The sequence below is a fragment of the Mus musculus genome, chromosome 3 (genome assembly GCF_000001635.26).
Source record: "Mus musculus strain C57BL/6J chromosome 3, GRCm38.p6 C57BL/6J".
Taxonomy (NCBI): Eukaryota; Metazoa; Chordata; class Mammalia; order Rodentia; family Muridae; genus Mus; species Mus musculus.
This window is the reverse complement of record NC_000069.6, coordinates 34,744,814-34,768,827: the sequence shown is the minus strand read 5'-3', so window position 1 is coordinate 34,768,827 and position 24,014 is coordinate 34,744,814. Positions and strand designations below refer to the sequence as shown.

Sequence of the window (24,014 nt, the reverse complement as noted above, 5' to 3'; positions counted from 1 at the left end):
ACTCCAATTACCCTTTCCACTCCCCAATTATTTCCTCCCCCATCCCCAACAGTCACAGAAGTGCAATGGGACTGAGCCTGGTTCACACAATAGCGAATCAACAAATCATTTCAGACCAAAGAAGTCTAACAAAACAAAACCGTCAACTCTGTGGAAAACAAAATCATGCCAACTTCTTCCTCATTGCTGTGTAGAAAGAACCTGCAATTACAGGTTATTCCCTCTGCAAGGGCGGTTCTCATCAAGTTCTCAGAGTCTCTGTGAAAGACCCAAACGTGGAGGTGTGGGAGGAGAGGAAGGACCTGGGACTTTTAAAAGGCATATTAGTAAATAACTAAACTTGGAGATATCCCTACGTGCGCCGGCTGGAAGCAAAAGGGACTCTTGATTTGGATAGAGCATATGAGTCCTGGTTGATAGTAACATGAGAACCCCACGGGTCCAAGCACTCCCAAGAGTCCCAGCAATCAATGCTTAATTAAAATGAAGGCAGGCAATGGAATAATACCTCTCTCTCTCTCTCTCTCTCTCTCTCTCTCTCTCTCTCTCTCTCTCTCTGTTGTTGTGCTTGTGGTGGTGGTGATGGTGGTGGTGATGGTGGTAATAGTGGTGAGATAGGGCTTCATGTAGCCCAGGCTGGCTTCCCCCTAGTGCTGGGATAACACACCCATGCCACCATAGTTAATGTAGTGCTAGGACATGAGTGAAGGGTACACTACCATCGGAGCCATACCCACACTTTGTGCCATTCCCACTGAAGCATGCTGAATTGCAACTCACCGACTCTACAGTGGGTTTTGTGTGTGTGCCTTGATGATTGTACCAACTACAACTATCTTTTTTTTTCTTTTTTTCTTTTTCTCTTCTTCTTCTTCTTCTTCTTCTTCTTCTTCTTCTTCTTCTTCTTCTTCTTCTTCTTCTTCTTCTTCTTCTTCTTCTTCCTTCTTCCTTCCTCCTCCTCCTCCTCCTCCTCCTCCTCCTCCTCCTCCTCCTCCTTCTTCTTCTTCTTCTTCTTCTTCTTTTTTTGTACACTTTTCTCTGAGTACACCTCACTGAGCCTAAGCCTCTATGAAATGAGAAAAAGAAAAAAAAAAAACAAAACAAAACAATATTTTAGGTTACTGAGCAAAGCTGGTCAGGAGACGGGAGGCAACTTCAAAGTGCCCCGTGCTGCCCTGGAGTCTGAGGAGAGGGAGAGAGCCAGAGTTCCCGGTTTCGGTATAAATAATAGCTCCTACACCCTCAGATAATAAATTCTTGAAATTTCTCATTTTTCAGGATTAGATATTCAGATTGGCTTCACATTTTTGTTGTTCCAAAGACCTTAGAGACGCATCTCTGAACAATAAATCTGCATTTGTAATTGTGACGAATTGTCTTAACTGTCATCTTGCTGTCGAGATCTAGAATCTTGCTTGTCACAGAACCTAGAGTCCCTAGGAGAGGGGCTTTGGGCATGCCTGTAGGGATTACTACCTTCACTGTGAGTGAGCCCTGGGCTGTGGGACTGGACTACCGCTCTGGGCGGCATGGGTTCCTTCCTCTGCTGCCTAACAACTCAAATTCTTGCTGTCTGGACTGCCATGGCCGACTGTAATCGGGAAACGTGTGTCCAATCAACCCTTTGTCCTTTAACTTGCTTTTTTATTGGGAGGTTTGTCTCAGCAACTGGACGAGAAATTGAGACACAGACGATCAACAGCATTGTTTTGTAAAAGGCTTCCTTTTTTTTTTTTTTTTAACCTTGAGATAGAATTTCTTTGAGCAGCCTTGGCTCTCCTAGAACTTGCTCTGTAGACCAGGCTGGCCTCAGACTCAGAAAGATCCACCTGCCTCTGCCTTTTGAGTGCTGGGACTAAAGGCATGCGCCATCCCCACCCATCCAGGCTTACTTTGTGACACTCATGTATGTATCTATTGTATGTGCCCATATGCCTACGGGCATGGAGGTAAGAAGCCAACAATGGCTCTCCATCTCTAACATGGCAGTCCCAGGATCCAATGTAGGTCTTCAGTGGTGTTTACCCAGTAAGCTATCTCATTGCCCGAGGATGCTTACAGTTCTAACTAATCACCCACATTACCATATGATGTGGGTAAAAATGCCAAGATAGGGTACACAAAAGTCACACCTAGAAACATCAAAACATGGGCTAGAGCCATTACTGCCTCTGTCCCTCTTCTAGAGGAAGTGACAAAGGAAAGAGTGCAGCCAGGCAGGCACACAGTCCCCTCGGCTTCTGTACTCGGTGACTTTGGTGACATCACGTTTTTCATTCCTTGCATTGTTAACTTGTCTTGTTTCTGAATGAATTCAGCTAAAGTTCTATCTATCGCAAAGTTGTGGTTTTGTTTTTGTTTTTAAGTGTTGAGACTGGAGAGATGGCTCAGTGGTTAAGAACATTGGCTGTCTTTCCAGAGGATTGGATTGGATTCCCGACAACAAGCTGGCTCACGAACATCTGTAACTCCAGCCCCAATGGGTGCCACACTCTTCTCTCTTCTGGCCTCCTTGAGCACTGCACTGAAAATATACTTTAAAAGCAAATAAATAAAAACTTGCTTCAAATGAAGCACTATTGTGTTCCAATGATATTGTTCACTGTTGCTTTCTATTTGTTGTGGTTGTCCTTTTTCCTCCTTTTTTTTTTTTTTTTTTTTTTTGAGACAGAGTCTCATTCTTTAGCTCAGGCTAGCCTGGAACTCAGTATGTAGCCCAAACTGGCTTGTACCTCAATATCCTCCTGTGTCAGTGTCTCAAGTCACTGGGAAGATGGGTCTCTATTAAGGCAACCTTAAACACCCTGAGCTGTATATTTGTCTTATGTACAAGTGTGTCCTGCTGTCAAACCCAGCGTCTCTCAGTGCTCCCAAGAGCACATGGGCTCTAAGCACAGTAGACCTGAAACAGAAACTTGCTGAGGGCACCTGCATGTCCTAGCCACAAGGAAAGCAACCTTTAGCATAAATGGCAAGTGCCTGCCACCTTAAAATTGACCACCTATTTCTACTGACCTACACAAACACACACACACACACACACACACACACATACACACCCTGCTAAAAGCCAAACCTGGGGCCTACAGCATGCTAGCCAAGCTTCTGCCCCTGAGCCATACTGTAACCCACTCATCAACTGTTTAAAAATGAAAAGAATTGGTAGTGTGTGCCTAACACGTAAAAGACTCTAGACCCAACCCCTGGCGCTCTGTAAAACTGGCTGTAGTAGCCCATACCAGCAATCTTAATGATCGATCGGGAGGCTGGGGCAGAGAGACCTCAAGTTCAAGACCAGCCTGGGATACATATTGTCAAGTTGGCAAAATCTGGAATCTCCTGGAAGAGAGGCCTTGGGACATGGAGGTTATCTTGATTAGGAAGACCGGATGCCACCATGGGTGGCATGGCTCCCTCAGTGGGGTGGGGACTTAACTTAGTAGGCGGAGAGCAGGGAGTAGACAGCAGGTTATCCAGGATGCTCCCTTCCTCCGAGACTGTGGAAGTCAGCTGACCAGCCGTTCCTTGCTCCTGCGGCCATCCCTCTCTGGGTTGCTTCCGTAGGGTGTTGTATCACAGCAGCCATTTATAACTAAGGCAGCTGTCTCAAAACAAATACATCTTAAAGAAAGAAAGAGTGAGTAGGAGTAACAAGAAGCCACAATGTCATTGTTATGGTTGTCACAACTTTGCAGCTCCTCTCTGTTTCCCAGCAGTGCTTGTATGTGACAGAGAAACAGTGACCGTGCAGTGTGAGCTGAGGAGCCTGTCCAAAAGGAAGGGTTAAGGTATTGGGGTACCCTAACTTTAAAGTGAGAGGCGCATTTGCAGAAGATAACGGCAGGAGAAAAGGCAAGCTTGCAGAGGCGAGACATCTGGAATAGAAAAGCACGCAGGCAACTTGCAGATCTGCTGCTGAAAAAGACAGACTTCTTGAACTGAAGAAAAAGAAACTGACAAGTCTGTTTGTCTGTCTGTCTGTCTGTTTGTTTGTTTGTTGCCTTAAGGGCTGGAAGGGGAGCTTGGTCCATGACAAAGAAAACTGAGACCTAGGAACTGTCCAAGGTCAAAGTAGGGCAAGCCTCCAGGTCTGGTCTGTCACTCAAGCTGTGCCCAAAATTACAACAGAACTGTTTGGCTGAGGGACATTCTCCAGGGCATTAGAGAAAACACGAGGGGCTTTTAAAAAACAGACAGTATAGGGAGGATGGGGGAACATTCCTGAAATTCAGGTCCTTAGGAGACAGAGGCAGGCAGGTCTCTGAGTTCCTAGCTAGGATGGTCTACAAAGTGAGTTGCAGAACATCTAGGGCCACATGGCACAAACTCTCCAAAGCATGAAAGTTTAAAAATATCAAATAACAGAAGGAAGCAGGATGTCTTTGAACACAGAACACTTGCATTCTCCTTGGGATGTGGATACAGCCCAGTTGGTAGAATGCTCGCCTTGGGTTCAAACTCCTGCATGACGGTACATGTCTGCCATCTTAGTATGTGAGAGAGAGGTGGAGGCAAGAAAATCAGAAGCCCAAAGTCATACTTACCAGCTTAGTGAGTTCAAGGCCAGCCTTGATTACAGAAGATTCTGTCTCGAATCAGTCAGAAACAGTAGCTACACATTTAGTCCGAGCACTGAGCAGACAGAGGTAGACATCTCTGGAAGTCTGAGCCTCCCACCCTACCCTGCCCTTCCACCCCCACCCCCACCCCCCACCCTTCCACCCCCCACCCCCCGCATCTACATATTGAATTCCAGAGGTATATAGGGAGACTCTGTCTCGAACAAACAAATAAAACAAGAAAACACTGAAAGTAAATATAGTCACCTGGTCTACTACTTGGGGAAAACTGTAAAAGACATTAGAAAAATGACTTGTAAAAGTAGATGCCGGGCTGGTGAGATGGCTCAGTGGGTAAGAGCACCCGACTGCTCTTCCGAAGGTCAGGAGTTCAAATCCCAGCAACCACATGGTGGCTCACAACCATCCATAACGAGATCTGACTCCCTCTTCTGGAGTGTCTGAGGACAGCTGCAGTGTACTTACATATAATAAATAAATAAATAAATCTTAAAAAAAAAAAAAAAAAAGTAGATGCCAATGATAGTATTAATTGATGTTAAATGCCCTAAATTTAATAGATACTGCAGTGATGGGGTGGGGGGAACCTCCTTTGGTTTTTTGTTTTTGTTTTTCAAGACAGGGTTTCTCTGTGTAGCCCTGGCTGTCCTGGAACTCACTCTGTAGACCAGGCTGGCCTCGAACTCAGAAATCGGCCTGCCTCTGCCTCCCAAGTGCTGGGATTAAAGGCGTGCGCCACCACGCCCCTCCTTATTCATAGAGAAATTCAAGTATCTAGAGTGGAGTCAAATTTGGTACAACAAAAATAATTATTTTTATTATTTTTATTAAATCAAATTAAACTTATTTTTTAATTAATTATTTTGAGACAAAGGCTCACTGTGTAGCTCTGGCCAGCCTGGGATTCATTATACAGACTGGATTGGCCTTGAACTCAGGCACATTGCCTGCCTTTGTCTCCCGAATGCTGAGACTAAAGACACGTTCTACCACACACAGCGTGTATATGTGTGTGTGTGTGTGTGTGTGTGTGTGTGTGTGTGTGTGTGTGAGAGAGAGAGAGAGAGAGAGAGAGAGAGAGAGAGCATGTGTGTGTGTGTGTGTGTGTGAGAGAGAGAGAGACAGCATGTGTGTATGTGTGTGTGTGAAACATAGCTTATGTGTGTGTGTGAGAGAGAGACTGTGTGTGTGTGAGAGAGACAGCATGTGTGTATGTGTGTGTGTGTGTGACATAGCTTGTGTGTGTGTGAGAGAGAGAGAGACAGCTTGTGTGTGTGTGCATGTGTGTGTGTGTGTATAGGTGCCCACAGAGGCCAGAGGGTATCAGATTCCCCTGAAGCTGGAATGTTAGGGGGCTGTGGACCACCCAACCTGGATGCTGGGAACTGAAGTCTGTCTGGTCCACTGAAGGAGAAGCAAGCACTCTTGACCACTGGCCCATCTCCCCAAACCCAAAACATGGTATTTAATAGAAACAGCACTTGCTTGTAATCTAGCTCCTAGAAGGCTGGGGCTAGGGGATTCCAGATTCAAAGCCTCCAAGAACTACCTGATGAGCATTCTGCCAACTAGAGCTCAACCTTGGCCTTGTTTTGGTTTTAAATCAGGGTCTTGCTGAAGAGAACTAACCTGGAACTCATTGCAATCCTCCTGCCTCAGCCTCCTAAGTGCTGAGATGACAGTCTGGTACTATACTGTTAGTGTCAAAAATACCTCATCTGCAAAATCTCTGGCCCACATGGAGACCTGACATATATTCTGCTTAAACGGGGTGAATCTGGCCCAGGGCCTGCCCCTAGGACAGCAGGCACACTTTGAGCAATGCTAAGAGTTAGGAGGAATATTTTAGCCTTTTGTTTTGGCATTTGTGTTTGGTTTGGTTTGGTTTGGTTGTTGGTTTTGGTCTTGGTTATTGTATTTGTCTTTTGAGACGGTTTCTCTGTGCATCCCTGACTGTTCTCGAACACTCTGTAGGCCAGAGATCTACTTGTCTCTGCCTCCTGAGTGCCGGGATTAAAGGCTTAAGCCACTATTGCCCTGCACAGAATATTTAGTTCTTCAATGAGATATTAAACTTGTACCTTCCCAGAATCCTTGCCCCTAATGCAGCAGCTTACAGCCATAGAGGGTTCTAAGTCTGGTCATTTGTGACTTTTCTTTTTTTTTTTTTTTTTTTTTTTTCTTCTTTTTTCTATCTTTTAAGGAAGCATCCTAGGGCAGGGCGTAGTGGCGCACGCCTTTAATCCCAGCACTCAGGAGGCAGAGACAGGCAGATTTCTGAGGCCTGGTCTACAGTGTGAGTTCCAGGACAGCCAGGGCTACACAGAGAAACCCTGTCTCAAAAAAAAAAAAAAAAAAAGAGGATCTGGGTTCAATTCCCAGCACCCACGTGGAGGTTCACAACTGTCTGTAACTCCAGATCCAGAGAATTTGATGCCTTCATATAGACATGCAGGCAAAATACCATTTCATATAAAATATACAAAAACTATTCTTTAAAAAAAAAGAAAGGAAGGGAAGAAGGAAGGAAGGACCGAAGGAAAGAAGGAGGGACGGACGGAAGGAAGGAAGGAAGGAAGGAAGGAAGGAAGGAAGGAAGGAAGGAAGGAAGAAAGGATCCTAGTCACTCATCCCCATGCCCTCCCTTTGGCTCTGGGGCTGCTTGCAGATCAGGTGTCTGACCTCCCCGTCTGTTTCCATGACCTCCCCCTTTGTTTTCTAAGCTCTCCTCCAGCTCCTTCCTCTAGGCAGCTCCAGGGGGTTTACAACTGGCCCATCCCAGGTTCTTTTTTTAAACCCTAATTGTCCTCCACCTTCCATTTGAGTCATTCTTAAATTCTTCTATTAACGAGGTTGAGGTTTCCCTCACACCTGAAGGGTAGAAATCTCTACCAAACCAAGCACAGCCCCAAGGTAGTCAGCTAGGTCTTGCTTCCAGTCAGGGTCACCTTGAAGCCAGAGATAACCTGGTGGTTGAAGGCAGCCTTCCGGTAGGGGTGGAGCGGAGGGACTGCAACTCCCTGCCTTTCATCTCATCTTCTAAACCATCCCAGGGTGCCAACTTTGAAGGGCCACAGTAAAGATTAAATTGTATGTCCCACCTTTATAGCACTCAGGGGGCTGAGGCAGGAGCATCAGGAATCCGAGGCCTTAGCTACGAAACAGGTTCGAGACCAGCTGCAGTTACAAGAAACCCTCTCTCAATTTCAATGTCCTGTACCCCACCAAAATAAAAGATTAAGCAGTGTGATATACAAGCCTCTAAGACACACATAAAATGAACCTTATTGCTTATTGAAACTGGGTCTTATTATACAGCCAAGGCTAGCCCAGCACAAAATAAAATTTAAGATGGAAATTGAGGAGTTGAAAAGATGGCTCAGTGGTTAAGAGCACTGGCTGCTCTTGCAGAGGACCTGGGTTCTGGTCCCAGCATGTGCATAGAGGCTCACAACCATCTGTAACTCTAGCTCCAGAGGGCCTGATGCCCTCCTCTGGCCTCCATTAGCACCAGGCATGCACATGGTGCACAGACATACAAACAGGCAAAATATTCATACTCATAAAATAAATAATAAGACATATCAATGACTAGGCGTGGTGATGCCTTTAATCCCGGAATTTAGAAGTCAGAATAGGAGACCTGCAGGGTCTACATAGTGAGTTCAAGGTCAGCCAAGACCTTGTTTACGTGTTAGTGGAATTCTCTTCAGGGTCTCAGCTCAGCAGGAGAGGAGTCTTTGCCCAAGCTGTCAGTCAAATGAGCAGGGAGCCAAGTGAGAGAGAAGGGAAGAGAGGAGCTACAAAGGGAGAGTCTGGGGAGGGGGGGTAGGGGTGGTAAATTCCTAGCAAAGTTTTGTCAAAGGGCAAGCTAGCCACTGAGAGTTGTCTGAGAATGCAGCCCCCTCCTCATCTGGCTCGGAAAGCTGGGTGTGGTGGTATGCATGGGCAACCCCAGCTCCACGAAAATGGATGCAAGAAGATCATGAGTTCAAAGTCAGCTTCGGGCCACTTAGTGAGTTTGCAGTCTGCCTGGGTTCCTTGAGCCCTATTTCAAAAGAAAAGAGAAGACCCTCAGGCCTGGTGAAGTATCTGACGCACAGAAGAAAAAGCGCGGCAGGTCAACTAGCCGCCAGCAGGAGGCGGTGTGGCAAAGCGGACTGAGCCTCAGTAAGCCAGATCCACAGAAAGGGTCGCCGCGCGCGGCTCCAGGGAGGGGTTCTCCCACGTCCCTGTGATCAGTTCTCAACACTGCAAACAAAGTGCACAAAGGCTTGTTTTGTTAGCGGAAACTGCGGTGAGCAGGCAGAAAGACAGAAACACCAAAGATAGTTCCTGCATCTGCGCATCCTGGAAAAAGTAGGAAAATAAATTGGGCCCACATGCTGGGCACAGCAGCCACTTGGGCAAGAGATCAGGAAACCCCGGGCCTGCACGAACCACTTATTGAGACCCTGCCTTACACAGCAAGAAACTTATATAACGAATGGGGATGCCACTCACTGGTGGTGTGTTGGCTTAGCACGCTGGAGGCCTTGGGTTAACCCCCAGAACCACAGTTCATGGCATGGGCTCACCTGGCAGAATACATTCGCAGTACTCCTCACACGCTGTCAGTCTCTCTTACCACTTTACCCTCCCAACCCTGTTCAGTACTGTGTCCAGTAAATATGTATCTGTTGAACGAATTAATGAATGAATGAACGAATGAGTGAGTGAGTGAAAACAATCTTGGATATGGTAGTGCTTGCTTGTCATCCCAGTACTCAAGAAGATGGAGCAAGAGGATTACCGTGAGTTCGAGGTAGGCTGGGCTTCAATAGTGAGCTCAAGGCCAGTAAAGCCCTTAATACAGTGGATGGGACGGGTCATGGTGACACACACCTTTAATTCCAGCACTGGATATTAAATAATTGAGGCCATGCTAGTCTACAGATTGAGTTCCAGGACAGGCCGGGATGCACAGAGAAACCCTGTCTTGAAAACACCCCCAAAAAATCAATCCAGTAGATGGAATAAAGTATTTTGTGAATGATCTCAAACTCCTGATTGTCAAGGTTCCCCTGGCATGAATGGTCTTTATTGTTAATAATAGTTCTTCTCGTGATCAAATATATACCTAAATGATCTTAGTTCAATGTATCATTCCTTGGCCAGATGCTATGGCTCAAACCTGTAATCCCGACTCTGGAAGCTGATTGTTTTGAGTTTGGGGCCAGCCTGGTGAGTTCCAGGACAGCCTGAGCTACAGAGAGAGAAGTGTTTGAAAACAAAACAAAACAAAATGTATCAACAACCTTAATTAACATCTTCATTTCATGGTTGGCAAAATAGCCTAGTGGGTAGTAAGTATGCTTGCCTAGGAGACAGATGATAAGAATTCTATCACCACGAACAAGGTGGTGACAAGGACCCCAGCAAGTTGTCCTCAGATCTCAAGTGTCATGGTTCACACATGTCCATCCACCCACACACATACACCACAAGTCATTTTAAAGGATTAAAAACTTGAATACAGCCGGGCGTGGTGGCACACACTTTTAATCCCAGCACTTGGGAGGCAGAGGCAGGAGGATTTCTGAGTTCCAGGCCAGCCTGGTCTACAGAGTGAGTTCCAGGACAGCCAGGGCTACACAGAGAAACCCTGTTTTGAAAAACTTTTAAAAAAAAAATCCTTGAATACATATGTGTATGCATTTTAAAGTCTTTATAAAATGTCTAAGAGATGGACATGGTGGTGCACATTTTGAATCCCAGCACTTAGGAGGCAGAAGCAGACAGATTTTTGTGAGTTTGGAGCCAGCTGGGTTTACTGGTTTACAAAGTGAGTTCTAGAACAGACTGTTACAGAGACACAAAACTTCCCTCCACTAAAAAAAAAAAAAAAAAAAAAAAAAACCACCTTTAGCCAGGTGGTCATGGCACAGGCCTTTGATCCCAGCACTTGGAGGGCAGAGGCAGACGGATCTCTATGAGTTCCCGGCCAACCTGGTCTATAGAACAAGTTCTAGGACAGCTAAGAAACCCTGTCTCAAAATAAACAAAAAAGAAAAAACAAAAATCTAAATCTGCCGGTATTAAAGTCTCCTTCACAAGACCTCCAACCTTCTGGGTGGTGAAACCTTGGCAAGGGGTGGGTAGTTAGCATAATGGGGCTAAATAAATAACAATGACAGTACTTGCCCTTAGCAGAGTCCTGGGACTATGCTAAACAACTTCCTGGGTAACAGCCGGGAGGGAGGTGTCATTTGAGTCCCTTCTTCTGGGAAAATAACTTACTCAAGGTCAGACGTGCGGGGCTTGGACTCCCTCCCGGCTCGGTTGCCAGTCATCCTGGCTCGGACTCAGTCTTACGCCTCTTCCTGACTGCACCTCCGAACCCAGGTTTTCGTTGGTGGAGACAGGCCTGGAGACAACCCTTTGCAGCGACTTCTCCTGAGCTCACAAGGCAAACTTAAAATGGAGAAACTCTTAGTCATTTTGTTTTGTGAGAAGCGGAGACTCTGAGCTGGCCCTGAGCAGGAACTTCCCCAGGCACCAGGTGACTTTATAGCTGGACACAAGGAAATTATCTCACTGCCTTTGGCAAGCTGATGATTTATAGAGGAAGACAAAAACATGTACGTTGGGTGGGTATGGGGGACTTTTGGTATAGCATTGGAAATGTAAATGAGCTAAATACCTAATAAAAAATGAAAAAAAAATGTACGTTTAAACTCAAAATCATGATGTCATGATGATGAAGTGCTGGGGGAGCAGAGACAGGGCCATTGCCAGGGTAGCCTGTGCTACAGAATAAGACCCGGTCTCAAAAGAGAGCGCCGAGGGTGGGGGAACTTCCCTACGCCATCATCCCCCCCACACCCCTCCCCCAAAGAGGGGGAAAAGGCAAAAAAGCAGTAAATAAGAGATAGTCTAGTGGTACCGCCTGTCATCCCAGCTACTCAGGAAGCTAAGGCAGTTACCTGATGAGTGTAAGGCCTGCCTGGGCTACATGGGTTCAAAGCTAACCCTGGGCAACTTACTGAAACTCTTTCAAAAGATAAAAAAGAGAACTGGCCATATAGACGGAGGGGCACTTGCCTAGCAAGTGAGGGGTCCCAGGGTCAGTACCCTGAAACATATACGTATACATACATACATACATACATACATACATGTAATATACATACTTACATACATACCACCAAAAAAAAGGCAGAATCTGACAAATGAAGGTCACCCCTCAGAAACAAACAGATAAGCAACCACAGAGAGGAGCCTGCCTGAGTGCCCACCCCCCACGCCAGTGTAGCCCCAGGCCACAGCCCTCTCCCTGCGTGGGGGAGTACTAATTGGAGGTAATCAAGACTTTTATTGCTTCTCCGATGGAAATCTGCATCCTCTTTCACATTGATTTTTTTTTTCCGGGGAACTAGAAAACTCTAGTTAAAAGTATTCGCTTTGGACTGGGGTCTTAGAATGGCTCTGTTCTCCCCAGGAGGTCCAGGGTCCAGCCCCTGAACCGTTTGCACCCAGCCTTCCTGCCTGGCTGACACCTCACCTGCGGGCAGGCAGGAAAGCTCTTTGTTTGTTTGTTTTGACACAATGTGTTCCAGGCCTGCCTCAAACTCAAAGTGGTTGGGGGGTGGGGGGGTGGATAAGAGGGTCATTTCAAGGTCACCTTTGACTACATTACAAGTTTGTGGAGCACTTGCATTCAAAAGAGGGGGGAAATGTAGATAATAATAAGAATAACTAATTCCTCCTACCTTCACCCTCTAAAGGTAACAGTTATCTTTGTGGTTCTGAGCCTCCAGAGACTTGGGACGAACTTCACACCCCGGGTGTGTGGGCTCTATGCTTTCTCCTGAAATGTGGTTCATGGTTAGCTTGGGTTTGGGGTTGCTACTTTGAAGAAATAAAGCAGGCTGGGTATGGTAGCACAGGCCTTTAAACCCAACATTCCAAAGGCTGAGGCAGACAGATGCATCTCTGGGAGGAGGCGGCCAGCCTGGTAACACAGTGAAATAAATCCTGGCGCGCACACACACACAGAACTTTATTTACTACATTGCGGAGAGAGTAGAGGCTACGGAAGACCTGAAGTGCCACCTGCCCTTGTTTTGGGACAAGACTTCACACTGTATCCCAGGATGGCCTGGAATTCACTATGTAAACTAGGTTGACTTTGAATTTGCAGTGATCTTCCTTCCTCTACCTCCTGCCAAGATTATTAGGCATGGACCACCACACCTGGCTCACTCATTTTAGTATCCTGGAGTATTGTACTGCATACAAACCCTAATATATATATATATATAAAATATTTGGTTGTGGGGATGGGGTGGGATGTGGGCCACGGCCCATGCGTGAGAAGACAACTTGTCGGGGCTAGTTCTCTCCCTCAGCCGTGTGGATTCTGGGGCCTGAACCCAGGTCTGCAAGCAAGTGGCCAGCATCTTTACTTGCAGACTCTGCCGCACACTGATTTTTTTGAGGGGGGTGGGGTGGGGTGAGACGGGGGAAGGACCTTGATATATAGTTCTCTACTGGCTTAGAACACCCTTGTGTCAGGAATAGTGACACTCACGCCTTTAATCCCAGCACTCGGGAGGCAGAGGCAGGCAGATTTCTGAGTTTGAGGCCAGCCTGGTCCATAGAGTGAGTTCCAGGACAGCCAGGGCTAGACAGAGAAACCCTGTCTCAAAAAAAAAAAAAAAAAAAAAAACTCCTTCTATACATCAGGCTGGCTCCAACTTGCAGAGATCTGCTTGCCTCTGCCCTCTGCGCGTGTGCTGGAACTACAGGCATGCACACCACGCCCAGCCTCAGACTCAGCCTCTTAATCAAATGCACAGAAATAAGTTGGATGCTTCTCTTGAGATGTTGCCTAAGTATATATGGATATACTTACTCATTTATTGCTATTGGGAAAGACTCTGCTCTGGTACAGTTACAGTGACTCACAATTATAATTCCAGTACTGAGGAGTATGAGGGAAAGGAATTGCTTCAGGTATGAAGTTACCCTGGGCTATACAACAAGATTCCATCTTGAACCTCCCTCTTTTACACTGAAAGGAAGTCCGGGGTGATTGCTAGCAGGAAACTTTTCTGATTGAAAGACAGCCCAAAGCTAGTAAGTCACACACTTCAGTCACGGGTGCAAAGTCCCCCAGGTAACTGACACTGGTCACTTCTTAGGAACCATTGAGTCAGGGAAAGAATCAATCTGAGTGTATACATATAGCATACGTCACGCCGGAACGGTAGCTCAGTGGTTAGAGCACTTACTGCTTTTCCAGGGGACCTGGGATGGCTCCTCCCCACCCACATGGTGGTTCAGAGCTGACTGTAACTCTAGCCAGGGGATGTGTTGTCCTCTTCTGGCCTCTGCCTACAGCAAGTGCCCACATATATGTGCAGGTATGTATATGATGGCATATGATCCCAGCAATCTTCCACTCAGAGGCAGCAGAAGCCCTGTCTAAAGAAAGACTGGTACAGGAAAATGCAGAGTTAATGTAATTAGGTGGAGGAACAAGAGTCGGGGGCGGGGGGGGGGGGGGGCGTGGTATCTCAGGCCTGAAATCCCAAGAATCAAGAAGCTGAGGCAGGAGAATAGTCTCCAGCTTGAGGTCAGCCCAGGTTAAAAATGACAGCTTGTAGAGAATGGGAGAAGAAGAGAAATTAATGGTTGGTTAATATGATCAGAATGCTCTACACAAACGCCTGAAAATGACACAGGGAAAGCCGCTGTTTACATATAACTAACACAAATTAGTTATTTATGTTAAAAATTTTAAAATTGAATTTAAAAAAGATTAAACAAGAAAAATTTAAAAAGAAAAAATTAAAACAGAAAAAATTAATAAAAATATATATAGAAGGAAATCCATTACAATTCTAAATGATTGGGGGGTAGGGAGTGGAATATGAAGTGTAAAAAATAAATTAAAAATAAAATAAAAATTCTTTAAAAATTCTAAATGATTTGGTGGATCGTTGAAGGTTTGGGTTGATTTTCAATTATATTCTCTATTATCAGCTAGATTCTCTAGTTATTTGAATTATTCCACGAAAATATTTAGCAGTACAAACATGCAAGGCTCAAACTTGCTGGCCAGTCTTCAGGACACTCCACAGAGTCAAATATTTGTTAGTAAGCTGGAGCACACACCAAGTGTCACATTTTGGAAAAAGCCGTAGTTGAGAGTCCCTCGAAAATCTCAGGAACTTCAGCCATTGCGCACCCCCAAAATCCATCTTGCTGGGGAAGTTGTGGGGTGGGACACAGCAGACAAGCTGAGTGTTCCTTAGGATTAAATGAGAACGTGGCTAGCAGGAATGATTGATGGGAGATACACAATTAATTTCACTTGACAAGCATGAAGGAGAAGTTTCCCCAAGCCCGTGTAACTGGAGCTCAGGTCAGCCTGCTTCAGCAGGGTGTGTGTTTAGACTGGATCTCACCTTGGTGACTTAGCCATTAGCCGGAATTCGCTGTTTACATTCAGGATTCTTATCAGTACTTAGACTGTGTTTGCCTGTGATTTTCCCCCGATTGCTCAACAGGCTCGGCCATCTATGATTTAGAAATAAGTGAAAACATTGGTAGATCACAGAAAGCTAATCTCAACTCGATAATCTTCTTCAAACTCCACCATTTTCCCCTCTCTTTCAGGATGCATTAGCGTTGTCTCTGGAAGGAACCTATAAACAAACAGGGTATCTCCCTCTGGTGCAACAAAACCAGGTGTTTCAGTTTCCCCTAAGGAGACCTGCCATCATCAAACATTTTGACCGAATGTCTTCTCCATTCTCAGAGGGACGCTTCCGTTCTTGGAGTAGGCTACCTGTGACAGTGCTTCTAGGGAAAGTTCCAGTAAGCTCTTCTTTTTGGGGGTGGGCGATGTTTGACCCAGGGTCTTGCTATGTAGTTTTACCCGGCCTCCCTCCAACTCATAAAGAGCTTCCTGTCTTGGCATCCCATGTGCTGGGACTAAAAGCTTACCAGCCACCATGCTTGACGAGATGCACTTTGAGGGTTTATAAAGAGGGTTGAGGATATTTGTAGACTGCCTAGCCTTCATGAATTCCTGGGTTGCATTCCCAGCAGGAAGCAGGCTTGGTGTCAGACATCTGTAATGCCAGCATTGAGGAGGGAGAGGCAGGAAGATCAGAGGTTCAAAGTTGTTCTTGGCTACGGAGCCTGAAATCCATGAGACCTGCTCTCAAAAACAAAAACAAACAAAACACCCATAAATGACTTGTAAGTTAAATTTTTAATTTTATTTACTGGGTGCACATGGCACTGTGCCTATATAGGGGTCTGTCCTTTCTTTCTACCTTTCTACTCAGGCCGCTAGGCTTATGTTAAGCACTTTTACCAGACAACCCATCTCAGCAGGTCCATAAAGAACTTAGGAAGGCCAGAGCTGCTCAACCCTAGACAGGCCTAGGAGATCTCACTCTGGTTGCTTGGCTTCCTATCCATGACTTCAGATAAACCACCCCATATATAAGGAGCAACTGGAAAGTCATTTATACAGAAACACAAGAGGCCAGCCCATGGTGGGCTAATGGAACTTCCCTTTACACCGGAGCAGAACTTAAGCAGAGACTGAACCTGGAGACATTAATTCATACAGACCTTTGCTTGGAGAGCTAATAGCCAGCGTAGCTCTAACATGTTTGAAGTTCTCAGAATCAAAAGTGTGGCTGTATCATGGGAGGAGATGTGTTTATCCTCCTGGTTGGCTGGAGCTGCTACTTGGAAGTACTAGGGGAATAAAGCAGGCCAGAAGCAGCTGAGCATCAAAGGGAGGCTTCCAGATGTCCCTTAGCAGCCTCCAGAATCCTCTAGAGCCCAGTCAGTGTGGCTGTGATTGTCACCAGGTGCCTGGGGGCATCGGCAAGCCTGGCACTGCCTTTGCTTGACTCTGCCCTGAAGGCCTCTGCCACGCAGCACACTCCGTGTCAGGTGTGTGCACCGGGTGTGCTCAGATGGCCGCAGGTTAGGCATGGGGGTGGGATGGGCGCAGCTATTAGATACCTCTCCCCACCGCACGAGAGCCCACTTCTCTTTGAGCTCAGCTGTCTAGCTAAACACCTTCCTTTGGTGGGTGGCTTCTCCTTCCTCAACCTTCAGGAACTTACTTACCTGCTGGCCTCTGCCACCACTCTCAGTGCCGCACAGTTGGAAATGGGAAATGGCTAGACCTGATTATCTGCATGTTTTGTCCATTCTACATATGTGCACATATGCACACACACACGCACATACACACACACACACACACACACACACACACACACACACACACGGAGTCCCCTTCTCTCCCTCAGAATGACTAATTTATTCTTTTAAGGAACATTCTACCATCTTTGTTAGAGTGGAATAAGGAAAACCTTGGTGGACATCTGCCTCCTGGGTTCCTCTGTAAAGGACTGCAGTACTAGCCTCCTCCACTGAGCATCTAGTGAATAAATATGCAAAGTGCTGGGCAAAGCACCAGGCAGGCAGCTGGCCTCAGAACGCGGGTTAGCTGTTCCCAACAACTGCATATAAGCTAAAGGTTAAGAACAGCTCAGCCCAAGTGGAGGCCCTAGCTGACACACCTCTTCCCGCACAGCCTGCCATGGGTTGCAGCCAATTTTGTGAGTGGGACATTTCCACCACGGTCCTACTGTCACCCAAAAGCACCACAGTGGCCCTGCCTCACTTTGCCTTGCTCCAAAACAGTTTGGACTCCGAGTTAACGTTAATTGCAAAGTAGGGGGTTCTCAAACCAGGGCCTGTAGGCTCTCTGATGCATATCGAAAGCCAGTGTTCTCTGTGGACTAAAGAAAGAGTATTTCCTCTTCACACACAAGCCATGTCCTCAGCAATCTTGATGTTGGAGAGCAACAGTTCTGTCCTCCGCAGACTGTCTAGCATCCTTCTGAGGGGGCTGAAGCGGGAGGATTACCATGAGTTTAAGTCTAGCCTAGGCTACAAAGTGAATACCAGCACTAGCTACAAGACACGAGCCTGCCAGAAAAAAGAAGGAAAGAGGGGGGATGCAGGGGGAGGAAGGAGGGAAGAAAGGAAGAAAATACAAGTTTGGTGACTCATACCTATAATATAAACTCTTTGAAGGCCGAGGCAGCAGGATTGCCATGAGTTCCAGGCTAACATGGGTTGCAGAGAAAGCCACTCCCTGCCCCCTCCTCACCACCCCCACCTGTCACACACACATTAAAAATAAAAAGCAAGAGCCAGGTGTGGCTCTTTTAATGCCAACTGTCAAGAGAAAGAGGCAGGTTTGAGGCCAGACTGATCTACATAGCAACTTCCAAGCCATTTAGAATTACACAGTGAGGCTCTGCCTCAAAATTAATTATTAATTAACTAATGCTAAAAATTAAATAAGATGCAAAAATGAAGTGACTTCTTTTTGAGGAGCCCGCACCCATACTGTGTGTATGGGGGGGTGGGAGGAATGCCCTTTCTAATCACCTTTTTTTTTTCTCTTAATCTCCATGCTTAAAGTCTATACAAAAAATATAATAAAGTCCCAATTCTGCTTTTAAGCAAATAAAAACAAAGAAAAAGCCACTTATGTAAGACTTTTTTATTTTAATTTTATGTGTATGGATTTTTTTGCCTTCATGTAAGTCTGTATGCCATGTTCATGAAGTGCCTGAGAGACCCAAAAAGGAATGACAGATGCTCTGGTACTGGAGTGACAGAATATTTTAAGCTGCCATGCAGGTTCTGGGACTCAAACTTGGGTCCTCTGAAGAACAAGCTGTGTTCTTAACCAGTTAGCCATCTCTCCAGGACATGCACATCCTTTCTCAGAAGAGTTGCAGACTCACAGAAAGATTCAGTGGAAAGTACAGAGATTTCCCAAGCAGCCTTGCTCTGTGTCTTCCCAGCTGGAACAACCGAGGAACGGGTCTTTCCTTTTCTTCTTTTGTCTGTGACGGGCCCATCTCAACACAAGGATGCCACCTGACTAGAGCTTTCACCGAGGGCCTCTCCTGAGTTTGCACTCACTGATTGGACATATGTGCAATGGCATGTGCCCAATGTGATAACATCACCCAGGGTGGTGGTACATACGTTCCATCCCTGCCTTCTCTAGCGTGTCCATGGCAACTATTCAGCTTCTTTCCTCTTTCAGAATGTCTGTCACAGCCTTGCAGTCATCTACATACAGCCCTTCCAAGCGGAGCTCTGTTGTGGATAATATGTGCTTCTTTTGCCCCAGGAGGTGGGAGAGGGGCATTTTGGCTTTCTGACCTAAGCCCTCACCATAGCGCAGACTATTAAGTAGCCAAAAGCAACCATGAAGTGATTCTCTTCCCTCTACTTCCCAAGTACTGAAATTACAAGCAAGTATCACCATACTAGCTTGCTTGATTTCTTTCTTGCTTTCTTGCTTGCTTGCTTGGTCGGTTTTGGTTTTTGAGACCATCTTGCTCCATAGGCCAGGAGCAAGCATCCATAGGCAGATTTCTGCTCATTTCTGTAACTATTGGATCTGGCTATAACAGCAAAGTTAGTGTGGGACATCTTCTAGGAGCTACTGAAATTGTCTATCTCTCCACATCTCTGCCTTAGCTGTTGTCAGTGCTACACATCTTGGCTTTCAGATACATGCGTACAATATTTTATCTTTCTGATGTGCAACTACTTTGGCTGATCACAGCATCTCTTACCATTAATCCCAGCACTTGGGCCATGGAGGGTAGAGAATTAGAAAAAGTCTGCTAGGCCTATAAGAAGAGAGGTGTTGGAGATATGGTTCTATTGGGGTTGCCTAGCACGAAGGAAGTCCTGACCTCAATCCTCAGAACCGAATAACACCCAAGAGTGTGGAGGAGCCAGGAATGGAGGAAGCAAATCAGGAGTGCACACCCACCTGAAACTAAATATCAAGGCCTGTCTAGGCCATGTAAGACCTTGTCTCAAGAAATACAACAAACCGGCTAGAGAGGTGGCTCAGCGGTTAAGAGCACTGACTGCGTTCTGAGTTCAAATCCCAGCAATCACAGGGTGGCTCACAACCATCTGTAATGGGATCTGATGCCCTTTCCTGGTGTGTCTGAAGACAGCTACAGTGTACTTACATATAATTAATAAATCTTTAAAAAAAAAAAGAAACAAAAGAAATACCAAAAACTATCTATTATCTCCTTAAGATCTGTTGGTGACTATCATTTCATGGGCTTCCCTGAGACCAATGTTTCTAGCAAGTGGTGGGATTGTAGGTGTGTACCAGGCTACATGTAAAATGAAGGTAATGTGGAAGGGCTTTCAAGTTGACTCTGACCCTATGCATTGCTCTGTCTCTTCCATCAGAGCGAGGGCAAGGGGTGAACTTCTCTCAGTGAAAACCCTGAGTACACATGGATGCTATAAGTCACGAGCCATGCCTTGGATCTGGCATCTCGGGGACTTTGGGTAAGAATTTAGAGTAGGAATTCAGTGCAGACGTGACTAGTGGATGAACTAAGCAAGGTTGACATCCCGACCAAACACTGCCGTGGACCACAAACAACACAGACTGATAACAGCAAGATTTAGATGAGGAAGTGTATGGAGATTTAAATGAGAAAGTATGTGTGTATATACACACAATTACATATAGGGCAGAACACGGAAAATTTCAGACCCAACACACTTTGCGAACGCAAAGAGAAACAAAAATAGAATCCCATCAAATAGCCAGATGGCTGCGTTTTCTATTTTTAAACAGACCATAAGTTCTGCGGGAGAGTGTCAAAGTAGAACCATGAAAATTGACTGAACCTTTAGCATTTCTGATCTTAAAACAGTATGACACGCAGTGGCGAGGGAACCACACAATGAACGGGAAGAGGCGACTGCTTTAGGCTAAGGAGCCATCCTTCGGTAACACACCATGATTCTAAGTATGAATCAGGCTTTCTTGATGCCTGAAGCTTGAGTTATTTGCCAAGACTGTAATATTTCCAAAAAATACCTAAATTAGCAGGTGAAGTTACCTTCCCCCTTCTCAAGTTTCCACACTCCTTTTCAAATGTCCTAATATAGTCACGGCGTGTCCACCGAACGTGACAGAGTAAACACATCCGTGGGTCACTGATGAGCCGAACTTTGCGAAACATCTGAGAAAATGTGTTTGGAAAAGGACTGCCCAGTTTAGAAGAATTTTAGAGTAACTCACGAATCAGCTAACCCAGTCAAAAGATTACTCACTTAAGAATGATATAATTACTTTCAGTTTGCTTAAAGCCAGGAAAAGTTGACACAGTGATTAAAGGGAAAACGAGAGAGAGAGAAAAAAGAGAGTTACATTCTACAGACTAACTTCAGGCTGTTCCAAGGAGCAGGCCCGAGGCTTATTTGAGGAAAGATTATCTTGACAAATTAGATAAACATTTTCTGCATGACAGCATGCTGATGGAGAGTCGCTCAACGAGCGCACCTGGCGGTGGTTGGCTTCGTGTTTGACCAAGGTGTTCAGTTTGCCCGAGTTCTCCCAGGGGCTTTGTTTACCATTCTACAGGTAGGGGCAGAGCCAGGGAGGCCTTGGTAACCGTTGTTGGGTTGTTGGGTTGTTGGGCACTGCAGATGTCTTACCCCACCCCAGCCCTACCCCCACATCCCCTTTTGGGCCAAAACAGCTCTTGACTAGACTGAGCAATGAAAGCCAACAGCAGACTCAACAAACAGGCCCAAAGTCTAGTGTTCCCAAGGTAAATAAATGCACCCACACCCCTTCCCCTTGCCCTCTTCCAGTCAGTAGAGATGGAGAGAGCAGCTCACTCGGGGAACTGCCATGGCCCCAAGGCCTCCACCACACTGTGTCATATGGGTGCTGGGAAAGGAAGGAGTCTCATGAGTCTCACTCTAGGCCAGGCTGCCTGGCCCCCAGTGGCTGTGGACATGGGGGGATGGGGTAGTCTCCCTCTCAGTTGTCTCAAGTTCTCTGGTCATTACAGATGTCTGCAATTCATGGCATCTGTGAAGAGCAGTCACTTTCTGGAGAGAGGAAGAAAAGGAATGGCCTCCTACCTCTGGGATTTCCACATTTTGTTTTGGCTGAGACAAGATCTTGCTGTATAGTCCAGGCTGGCCTAGAACTTGCAATCTTCCTGTCTCAGCCTGGCTGATGCTGAGATGACAGGCATTTACCGCCACCTCAACTCACTCCTCCACTCACCTCCCAAGTCCCTCTTTTTTTTTCTCCTTCCTTCCTCTCTCTTTTTAAAAAATTTTTTTATTTTAGTTTTATTTTTTTGAAACAGCTCATATAGCCTAAACTGACTTCAAACTTTCAAACTTCTTAGCCTTTTTTGAACTTCTGATTCTCCTGATCCCACCTGCCCATGGTGGGATCAGATTACAGGCATGTACCATCAGACCTGACCTTCCGTGCTGTGGGAGACCGAATCTAGTGTCATACATTTTGGGCATGGATGTTCTAATACTGAGCTACACTCTCAGCCTTTCCTTTGTTTTTAAGGGTTAATAATGTACCCATTTTAGAAGCTTTTGAAAAGTGCTACAATAGTTAACATTAGGATATATGGAGCACACCTTTAATCTCAACACTTGGGAGGCAGAGGTGGAATATGTGTGAATTCTAGGCCAACCTGGTCTACATAGCAAGTTCTAGGCCATCTGGAGCTACACAGTAACCGCCTGTCTCAAGAAGAGAGAGACAGAGACAGAGAGAGACTATAGACTGTATCCTTTTTAGTGGAAACAAGGATTGTGTGTATAGAGTGTGCTATACTGGAGATTTGCAGCTGACCAGGGCTGCCAAGACAGACGGGTCAGTGGGTAAAGGCTACTTGCTGCCAAGCATGACAAACTGAGTCCAATATGTGGTAGAATGAAAGAGCCAATTCTAGAAGTTTCTCTCTTACCTCTACAAACAAGCCATGGCTCATTTTCATGGACATGTGCACATATACACACATGCACACAATGAGAGAGAGAGAGAGAGAGAGAGAGAGAGAGAGAGAGAGAGAGAGAGATGTGTTTGACTGCATGTATGTCTGTGCACCACATGTATGTAGTGCCTGAAGAGACCCCAGGAGAACCTTGGATCCTCTGGAACTGGAGTTAAAAGTGATTATGACTGATCACATAGGTGCTGGATCAATCCCAGGTCCTCTGGAAGAGCATGCCATACCATCTCTTTTTTGTTGAACCAACTTTCTAGCCCCACCCCCATGCCCCCAAAAAATTTACAGCTGGACCTGGTATTGCATGCCCATAATCCAACCTCTCAGCCAGCGTAGGGATCAGAAATCCCCAGGGCACTGCTCTTTGTGTGTGTGTGTGTATGTGTGTGTGTGTGTGTGTGTGTGTGTGTGTGTGTGTGTGTACACTTGAGGCCGAGATGGAAGCTAAGCAAGGGCTTGTTTGGATGAAGGAGGAATGGCAATGAGAGGAGAGGCAGCCGGGTATGGTGGCACACGCCTTTAATCCCAGCACTCGGGAGGCAGAGGCAGGCGGATTTCTGAGTTTGAGGCCAGCCTGGTCTACCGAGTGAGTTTCAGGACAGCCAGGGCTACACAGAGAAACCCTGTCTCGAAAAAACAAAAAAACAAAACAAAACAAAACAAAAACAAAAAAAAACAAAAAACAAAAAACAAAAAAAAAAAAAGGAAAGGCATCCTTCATTTTAGCCTCTAATCTGGTAAATAAATGAGATAAATGGGGCATCGGGTCAGTATAAGAGGGTGATCAGGAAATACTCATCGCTTGAATTCCTGAAATTGGGGGTGTCATTTAAACACTCAATGAAAGAATTTATGCAGAGTGGCTTGTGCAGTGGGTGGAGTCAGTCTGACTGCAGTGGAGGTAGAAAAACTGAGCTCTGTGTACCTGCCCATCCCTCCTTAGGACAAAGGCTGTGTAATCTGAGACCATGAAGGGGAATCAGTCCTTGGTAGACCAGTTTATCAGAGCCATTAGGACACTTAGTTATCTCCTTCTGAAGTTCCCATACGTTTCCAGGAATAAAGGACCATGTGCTCCTGAGGGAGGGGCAGGTGCTCTTGAGGAAACTAAAAATTAAGAGGAGCTGTGTTCACACCCCAGTTCACTGGGCCGGACAGAAGTATGGTCACAGAGGAGTGGTTTTGTTTGTTTGTTTTAAAAAAAGACTGATTCAACAGAAAACTTTGTGACTTTTCTGAGTTCCATGATGGGATGGGACCTTTATGAAGTAGGAGGAGCTCTAACAGATTAAAATGATCTGGACTATGACACAGATGACTTTGTGAGGTGCTAAAAGGACTGGAGAGGAGATGAGGAGGAGAGTAACAGGCTCAAATCTTAGTCACCCAAATGTAGAGAGATTGTGTTGAGCTTGAGTTCCTAGGAAAATCCTGAGAGAAAGCCAACTCCTGTGCTTGTGAGTCTTTGGGAGGTCACAACACCTGACTAGCAGTTCTCCAAAGG

The 24,014-nt window shown here is 45.9% G+C and overlaps 4 annotated features.

The window, feature by feature from the left end:
* Positions 6,293-7,805: an enhancer, noted in NCBI's record as "Sox2 regulatory region 111 (SRR111) enhancer". NCBI's record gives the evidence for it as "EXISTENCE:reporter gene assay evidence [ECO:0000049][PMID:25512558]".
* Positions 6,293-13,029: a biological region, named in NCBI's record as "Sox2 control region". NCBI's record gives its function as "regulatory_interactions: Sox2".
* Positions 6,425-13,029: an enhancer, noted in NCBI's record as "Sox2 control region (SCR)". NCBI's record gives its function as "enhancer in embryonic stem cells" and the evidence as "EXISTENCE:reporter gene assay evidence [ECO:0000049][PMID:25512558]".
* Positions 9,643-11,179: an enhancer, noted in NCBI's record as "Sox2 regulatory region 107 (SRR107) enhancer". NCBI's record gives the evidence for it as "EXISTENCE:reporter gene assay evidence [ECO:0000049][PMID:25512558]".